Source organism: Dipteris shenzhenensis, chromosome 12 (genome assembly GCF_047967505.1).
Source record: "Dipteris shenzhenensis isolate YYH24624 ecotype China chromosome 12, Dip_SZ_1.0, whole genome shotgun sequence".
Taxonomy (NCBI): Eukaryota; Viridiplantae; Streptophyta; class Polypodiopsida; order Gleicheniales; family Dipteridaceae; genus Dipteris; species Dipteris shenzhenensis.
Genome location: NC_141607.1, coordinates 22474059 through 22484133, shown reverse-complemented (window position 1 = coordinate 22484133; position 10075 = coordinate 22474059).

Genomic DNA, 10075 nt, shown 5'->3' with positions numbered 1-10075 from the left:
AGTGAAAGAAATCACAGTATCCAACCTTGTATATAAGTGTCATTGATTCGAGTGAAGCATGCAGAAGGATGTAGCCGAGATTGGAATGAAGGCGATAAAAAGTACATCCTCCAGTCGCCATTTCCAAGTGAAGAGGGGAGAGCTGCTACCATACACAGTTTAACCCACTAAGCTATTGTATGGCATCACGCAAAATGAACGTAAGTCTACTCCCACAAGGAAAGGGGCACAAAAAGACTTATATTACGAGTCATTACATGACTCTGGAGAATGAACGAATGTAATGGTGTTTCCCTTTCAGCCCAAAAGGTCGACTAATGGGTATGTGTATTCCTACCTTGTGGAGAACAATGCATGCCATTAAGAGCTCCATATAAGAGTCACCAGTACTGTTGCAAGGCTGACTACCAGGAGAAGTGCACATCCAAGGAATCCCACGCAGACGCAATGCGAGTAGCTCATACGACTCGGTAGTGATAAGCTCGCTAGAAGACAACATTGTATTAACAACCATCAAACGCTAAACTGGAAAAGACTGTGAACTACAAAGATGAAGTGTCTCTCCCATCTTATGCTTAGGGAGAGAGAGAGGGGAGGAAGATGTAGTTCCCCATGGAATTACTCCTCAAGGAGATATCCTCAAAACAATATCATCATCAATGCATCATTCTACATGGCAGTTCTCTATACTGGTTCTAGCCAAACTTTCGTAGAGTGATGGGGGAGGAAGTGTAACCCCAATGCAATCAATGGGCCATAATTCTAAAGGCCATAGTGCTCTATCACTCCATAATAACTTGTCCAATGGTCCATTGCAAAGGGTATCCAAGAGCACTGTGGCTCAATCAGTTACTAAAGTAATAGTATCCCTTCCTCAAAATGGATATTCCACATTGTCCCCTCTACCACTCTTCAACTCCTCATAACTATCCAATGTTATGTGGGTATGGTGGTCCAATATCAGTACGTACCCACTAGCATAATATTCTCCACCATTAGATGATCCTAGTGGTCCATGAATAGTCCCACAACTCCTAGTAGTCCATTAGAGTGGTCCTTGAACACCCTATGATAACCGAGGGGTCACAAGGGTTTCCAAGGGGAGGAGTGTGTGTGTGTGTGTGTGTGTGTGTGTGTGTGTTTCCCACCGACTGCATTCTCGAAGCAATAAACATTGATATTACATTCTAATGGAACCCATAGTCCCTTACCATTGTTGTGGGTATGAACGGGTCTTTAGAGTATCGTTAAAGTAAAAGAAAGTGTCAGATCTCTTCAACCAATCGGAGGAAGATGCAAAATTTCCAATAATGGGCCAACAAGGATCCAATAGTAAGGGTATAACAGTGTTAAGGATCAGGGACATCCATAACAAACCACGTAAAGGTCCCTCGGTCGATTGGTCAAGGCCATGAGTAGGGATGACTTCGGATGGTCCCTTTGAATATCACTTGTTTCCATTGAGCATCGTCATGATATTCTGGTATGCTAGTGAGAGGGGGCAGTTGCAAGGTAGTTCACTTTCAAGTTCTTAAATTGCAAACACATAATTATGTAAGCATGCATAATAGGGTCGAGAGCACTATATCACTCTCTCAAGTCCATTCTTCAAGGTTGCCAACGTCTTCTTTCACAATATCATGCCCAAGACTCTACTTGCAACTCCGACGGAGAGGTGTGCCAACTCACCTAGCACCATCACAACCAAATGAAACTTAGAAAAATTCATTCAAGCTGTGGAAGCCAGGGCTTCAATGTAGGCACACAGTTGTTATCCATGTCACTCTATCTAGACTAGCAATATCAAATCCTGGCTTTCTAGTATTTGAAAAAGATCAAAGGTTGGCTTTTAAAGAGTTAATGAAATGCTTATAAAATGTTAAAGTAATTCTCAAGGGAATATATGGACTAATCACAGGCCATGTTGCCCTTTGTTTCCAATTCTTATCCAATCATAATCTTGAATCATCTTAGATTGCAGACCAAGAACCCTGAAAACATGATGCATAGAAACCTACATATAGAACAGAAGGGTAAAATCTGTCTTGACTCAGCTCATATCCAAGACAATTCCATATTTCAATTACCAATCATATCCATGAAGTTCTAGAGGGAAGCTAAAGAAATCTTAGAGGAGCCCATACTTCAAAGATTGCCTCTCATTTTCTTATCAAACGCTCTAAGAGAATTCCCCAAGGAGTACCAATGACAACTTCAAATTTGTATGACTTTAAAACACAAGGAATAGTGACTATGAACAAGGGTTATACAATGTACAAAGTTTCAAAGGCAAATAGGGACATCCCAAGGGAATCCCCATCAAGAATTACCCTTGTCCCTTGATCTATTGGTCCACTACAATAGAACCCTCTTCATGAAAAGGATTAGTGTAAAAGATCATTCTCAACTTTGTGCATATTAGTCCTAATCACTTTCAACTTTCTCATCTACATATAATAAGATCATGTTAGAGTCTTTACCTAGTGGTGGCAAGAGACCATATAATTTTAATGAAGTCTCTTACTGTAATGGTCTGAGTGCATAACATATAATAACCCTATGCAGAATGCAACAGAGCCATAGGGGAATATATGTCTATGTCATTCTTAGCTATGAGTGGCCAACAAAACCTTGATCTCTACATACTACCAACATCGTGTGTCTCTGGCCTAGCCTAGTCGTAGGACAGCTCAAAGTCTCAAAGTTCACTATTTTTAAAGCTAGCAAAAGTTCATGGAAAAAATTAAATCCAAAATTACCTCACGAAATCTGCATCCATAAGGGGGATTAAGATCAAGCATGTCTAAAACTATATACATCTTGAATTAGATAGCATGCTTATTACTATCCCAAGGTAGAGTGTATATGAGATGAGGCCTCTCATACCTCATGGGCAATAAATTGCTTTTCCAAGCGGTTAGAGGACCCAAAAGGTTCCATAAATATATATATATATATCTACAAGATCATGAACATGCAATTCAAGGGGAAATCCTTCTTCTCATAGCTAGCGTTGGCTTGATGATCCTTAATTGGTACATGAATAACCATGGTCATCCTTACTTATGTACGCTAGCATTGGCTTGATGATCCTTATTCATGTACCAATTAAGGATCATCAAGCCAACGCTAGCTATGAGCAGAAGGATTTCCCCTTGAATTGCATGTTCATGATCTTGTAGAACCTCTCTACGTAGTCATGAATTGGGTTCTAGACTCGCATGTTTGTACATGTCTCTCTAACCACGAGTATCTTTCGTAAATAGCTGCCGGCCTTCCTCATGCGCTTTTTGCTAAAACCTCTAACTCCTTTTGTTGTTTCTCCCTGCAAACAGAGCTTAAATCATCTGTAACTAAGAACTTAGCAAAAGTGACTGTAACGAGTTTGTAGGGTCATGCAATCCTCCATCGATTTCAGTTGCTATAATAGAAGGCCATGTGTTTGGATGTCTCTTCAAGTAGACAAGGTTATTGTCATAAGGTCTCTGTATAATAGCTCCTTAATGGAACTATGAGCAAACAAATGCTCCTCTGCACACTCTATGGAACAATCAGTTTACAACAATGAGTAGGCGATTGATCCAACATAGTATTCTCGGTTTGATAAGAGTTGCGCTGCTTAAGAGCACAGAAATACCAACAGGCTATTAAATATGATTGTCTGGATTTCCCAAAGCATCATACCATAGTGTGAGCATGTGAGCAAATCAATGAATCCACAGATGTAAAGAAGGATCCCATAATTGTGATGTAAAGAAGGATCCCATCAAGCAACTACGTCCAAGCTTAAGCACTTGGAATTTTTGCAAGTATTCGGTGTAACCATAGACAGCATCGTAGGCTAGAACACAATGCATCGTAACACCAAACTACAAGCTAGAATGAAGGCAGTGAGCCAGGGCCAAGCAGTCTCGGCTCTTGGAGAATTGCCATTGTTGTCTCCCACAATAGTCGTCTAGGGAGCTCCCATCCATTTGCGGGGGCCTTAGAGGGCTCAAAGAGCTTGAGAAGGCCTTTTTGCATAGTTACTTAGAGGGCGATGAGGAATTTTCCATCATTATATAAGAGCTCAATGGCCGAGCATGGATACAAGTAGCTAGAGTAGCAAGGAAAGGAGACTAAGCATGTGTTGTAGCAAGAGACCTACCAGGAGGCGCAGAAGCCAGCAGAGTCGACAACTTAGAGGTGGAGACCAGCGTGTGAAGGGAGCTCCGATGAAGGTGGAGCTCCATTAGTTGTATAAAATGCAGTATGGAGCATAAAAGCAATAGTCCAGAGAACTTCCAATGGAGGCAAAGCAAGGCAACAACTTCCGAACCTGTGCACGCTCCACCAGCCTTGCAAGTTGAAACCGCTAGCTCGAATGACTCGCTATGAAGACCAAGGTATTGCATTAGTGTGTACCACAGTTTTCTAGGAACTTCGAAGCCTCTATGCCCCTCAGGCTTCATGGAACCAGCTTCTCTTGATTCAAAATATACACTTTCTTTGATATGGCATGCTTCTTACAGTCATGTCTCCTTCTATCCTTGCCTTCTCCTGAATGGTGCATGCCAGATCCATCTCCATCATCCTCCATCCCTTCTACCTTTCAATGCTCCATTCATTTCCATGGACCATATACGTGGAGTTTATGGTCCTCACTCTCCATTTACCATAATAAACACAAAATATTCCAATATATCTTCATAATATACATATTCCGAATGGCTTAAAACAAGGGCACACCTCAACCATACCTAGATAATAAATGTTCCCCATGTTCCCAAGTATCAAAGTGGAATTTAGTTGACATGTCCTTATTCATGTCCCTCCACATTGGTAAAATTATACCACATGCAAGTTCAATACCAACATGCACTCCTCTATATAGTATCCCCCATAAAGTAAGCGAGCCTAGTGATCCATGTATATTTCCATGACCCCGAGTAATCCATCATGGGATAAATCCCTATAGGGGGAAATAAGTAGAATGAAGTACAACATATTAAATTTCCTCGATCATGTCAAGGCACCCCTAGAAACAAGGGGCCTTGAGGGGAAGGGAATGTGCACTAAAGCCTTTTAGTGGCCCTCACATTCAATTTGCACTCTCTAGAGTACGTGGACATCTCCATGCATTCCTCCAAGAATTATCATAAGAGACATCGATATAGTGTGCATAACAGGGTTGAGAGTACTACGTCTGCCATTAGATTTCCCTCAAGTGTATTCTTCAATGCCCACATCCTTTATCGTGATATCCTACTCAAGACTTCACTTGCAAATCCAGCAAAAAAGTGTTCTTGGCACCATCACAACCGAATGAAGGTTAGAACAATTCATTCAAGCTGAGGAAGCCAGGCTTCAAAACCAGCACACAGTTGTTATCCTTGTCACTCTATCTAGATTAGCATCAATCAAATCTTTGCATTCTAATATTCCAAAACAAATTAGTATTTTGACATTCAAAAGTTAATTCCTGAAAGAAAATCCAAGCAATAATTAGGAATCCGAAGTAAATCATACATTTCACAAACATGCATTTCAAGGCATTTTCTTGGCCGTAGCAAAACCAACTTTTGGCTATTTTATAACTTTTTTTATAAATGTCGAAAGGGTTTGCTTCCAAAAGAAAAGTTGTAGCTTATTAGTAGATCTATAACTTTTGAGTCAAGCTCAAACTGCAAATCCTCAAAGATTGATAGATAATTAGGTTGCAAACTAGTTGTCCAAAAAATTTTGCAATTTCAAGGCATTTTCATGGCTATAGCAAAAACATTTTTTTGCTACTTTGACAGCACATAACTATTGTTATAAATCCCGAATGGGTTTTCTTTTGAAAGAAAAGTTGTATATGATTCATATATCTACAACTTCTCAGTTGGACTCAGACTTGGACTCAGACTACAAACCCTCAAGGATTGAGAAATATCCAGGTTGCAAACTAGCTATCTAGAAATTTCTGCAATTTCAGTTCTTCAGGAAATATCAGAGTAAGAGGCTTGGGAAGGCTCAATAACAATATAAAATCCTTGAAAAACCCACTCAACTAATGGATATTCTACCCATTTTTTCCACTTAACTCAAAGCATAATCCACATTCTTTGAGTTAGCTGTTACATTAGAAAGACGTAGACTCAACAAGGAAATGTATATGAACCACATCGAGATTTGCAAGGGAGACAAAATTAAAGGATTTCCAATGTGTTTTCTAATATTTGAAGAATATCAACAAATGGAATCATCTATTAAAGTGGAATCAATATCCATAGGTATTGGGATTCAGTCTAGGATGGAGACACATGGTGATCCACTTTCCAATATCGCTTTGTTCAAGATGCCAAGATATCTTATGGCACAACAAAAAGCATCAAATTATAGCTCTGTCCTTAATGGAGTACTGATTAGCATGTATGGCATTCATGCAAGTCTTTATGGCTTATTTGGATCGTGGAAGACATGAAGGTCTTCCAAATTGATGGGTCAAAAGTATTGAAACTCCTTGATAACTGTGTAATCAAGGTTCTTGTTTGTTGTGATCTCTTGTTTTATAATATGGAACTTATTTCCATATCTGCATCCTCATTCAAGTGTCTCCTTAATCCTCTTTCTTCTGATAAGCTTGAAGGTTTCCTTGGTTGGTCTGGTGGTACAGATTGAGTGTAGGGCTAGAGAGAAACGCTTTCAAGGGTTAAATTCCCTTAAAAAAGAGATCGAATAGCCTTAATCCCTAAGTGATACTTCATTATACAAAGTAGTTCTTGATGTGCTTGTGGGTCAATAGATTGATTATTTTGAGGGCATCTCAATCACACCCTCTTCACATTGTGTACCTTGGTGCATAACAACTCAACTTACATTGTGAAGGAACATCGTTCCTTGGTACATTTAGTATATTACTAGATGTAATTGTGAGGTGTGAACACCCCACGATGAATTGTGTTGACTCAAGGAACCTTAACCCCTCTATTTAACAACTCAAAGTCATGCAAGGCAAAAATTAAGTCAACATGAATTTTTAAAGTTGACATCATATTGCTCATATGTACTTATCCTTCATTGTTGACCCGGGTTCAGACAATGCACAAGAATTGCACTACCTTTCGAGACCTTGTACTATCCTACTAGTGCACCAAAACTCACCAAATTTGTGTTATCCTTACTAAGTGCTACAAGCATTGGTACTTTTTAAAATGATTTTTATCATTTACGAGGGCGCCAAATGTGCGATACAAACCTTCAATTGGTGGGGTGCAATTTACCTCTACTTTACGTTAGGTTTCTATTCAAATTACACTAGGGACATACCAAACTTAAGAGCCTAGTCATAGTGTCCTCACCACCTTTGAGTAGGCTTGTCTCTATTGGACCATCTTTGAATTTCGCTTAAACTTTGTAAAGTGATGGAGGTACATGTTCTATTTATTCAAGCATTATATCACCAACCTTCTTCAACTAAAATGATAAACATATTCATGCATCTACAAGAGAAGTAAGGACTTAATCAAATGATTGGTATCAACTCCCTCCCATAGAAATCAATTGAACTCAACTATCAATGGTGATGAAATGAGCGATTACTTCATCACACTCCTACTGAATAGTGGGCGACAGTCTTGACGTATAGCCCTCCACCCTCGTTTCAAAGATTCCCTAGGCAGAGAGTTGGGTTCTCTATAAATAGGTTGGTTGGACAATAAATTTTTTATTAGCTATTTTCCTCGATCATCAATCCTTGGTTAACTAATTTGTATGGTTTTTCCAAGCATAAATAGAAACTCCTTTTTTATGGGAAATATAATAACAAATTACCCTTGTTTTTAGACAAGGCGACTGGCTTCTTAAGGGATATTCAATCAATAGTCAATGTAAACGAAGAGAACCTTTGCACATTTAACAATTTTTGGATGGAGTTTTCCCTATTTCAAGGGGTAACACAAGAAAAGAGAATAATAAAACATCAACAAATAATTCCTTTAGTCTATCCATTTTTTAAATAGCTTTACACCCTAATCCATGTTGAACTTAAAAGATGGAAACATAGCATGCATTCAATGTAATTATAAGCTCGTTTAGACTTTGTCTGATGCACAAGTTCATATTCATTAATTTCTATCCAATTGGTTATACATACTTGGATGCATGTTAGCCCAATTGAGTTTTTTTCACAAATGGACTCGCACTTCCATACTACAAGCACAAATACATTGTGAAGTATTGGTAAGAATTTGGATGTAATAATTACCCATTAGGCTACCTTATCAAAGGAGTATTTTGTGAAAGGAAAAAACTTTAGTTTATCAACTATTACATGAAGGAACACTTAGAACTAATGAGTTACCCAATTTTGAACCCAAAGTTGTAAACCACGTTAAAGTATACCTAATATAGGTTCATTCTACAATTAGCAACATGGGCAAAAGAGGAAGGAGTGTGTAGTAGAGAGGGTAAGAAAGACAGAGGTCTTATACAAGGGGGGCCTAGCAATTATAGGGCAAGGGTGTTGTAGTAAGGACCTAGAGGTATCAGAGGTTGTTAACAGAGTTCAATTGCCTACCTTCGGACTTGAGAAGTGTTAACTTAGAGAATACTTGCATTGATGCTATTGCTACTCTTGGAGGCCATGCCATCTTTTAATGATAATAGACTCTAATTAGGGATTGTTAAGGGAACTCTAATTCTTTCTATAAGGATTGGCCATTAATGAGGCTCTCGTAACTTTAAACAAGGCTATAACCTAGAGCTAAATTTTGGTGAAGCAATCCAACATGTGATTCTCACTGGTGCATAGTACGTGGGTGCCAACCAAAAAAATGTTTGATTTTCAATCGATCTATCATAGCACATAATTGTCTACACCCATTAGGTCATTTTTGGCAAGGTTGTTGGTATGTTAACCAAGCTTTTCAAAGGCAATTTGAAAAGTACCCATAATGTATGCAAGCGATGCCACAATGTGATATAAGTTTTTTTAACTTAATAAGAACCCAAGCCCCACAACCCTAGCTCGATAAGAACACACAACACGATGCAAGTAAGATAAGGGTGTGATAGTCAAACTATCAAAGGCTGACAACAACTTAGGGTAGATCCCAACCATTAGATTGGAAATTTTTATTTGCCCCTACAAGTTGCTGCCACAATGTTGTTGAGGTGTTGCTATGCTAGGACCTTCCAACTCGTCGTAATTTCCCCAAGTTCGTAGGGATGGCAATTAATCAACACTTAGCTTGTCAATTTCACAATCCTCCACCAACGTTTGATGGATGGTAAAGTGTTAGGATACGCCCGCTCCTTTGATAAGATGAAATGACCTCATAAACAATGAGGTTCCAATCCTTTGGACCACACATTAATACTATGATATATTGTTACTTGGGATGTCTAACCCTTACAACCCACTGACAGTAGGCCCTACTCTACATTTGCCTATACAAACCCTCCTTGCTCTAATACACATTGAGCAAGGTCTTCAACAAGTCCACTCTGAGAGTTCTGGACCTACTACAAAAAGCAAGAATTCATCTTGTGTGCTCTTCTCCCACTTTGTTGAACCTACACATCAACGATCAAGCTCTAAGAGAGAGCATGCCTACATAGGGGTTTTGCATCCAATACATGTATAGCTTCAATTGATTGTAGCACTCCTTCACAATAAATAATTAATATGATACAAGCCTAGGGAATATAGGATTTAGGCATCTTACTTGCAAGGGTGCATCATAGGCATCTACCCTACACAAACATATTCTCATTAGACCCATCTACCCACACAAAACTACACTGGGCAAACCACTCCTACACACAAAACACACAATATATGATATAAACCTAGGGAACATAGGATTTAGGCATCCGTGCTTTGTTAGCTTGGTAGCAATGATTGCTAAGTAGTTGGATTGACCATGACAAGGAGATATCTTTAGGCCACATTTGGAATTGCCAAGATTAAGGGAAATCACCAATTGGACCAAATTCAAATAGCTCCTACCCAAAAAAAAACACATATAGGAAAATACAAGCCTTAGGGATATAGGATTCAAGATCCATACTTGCTTGCCTACTTCGTAATGGTGGCTGGTAAGCAATTGGA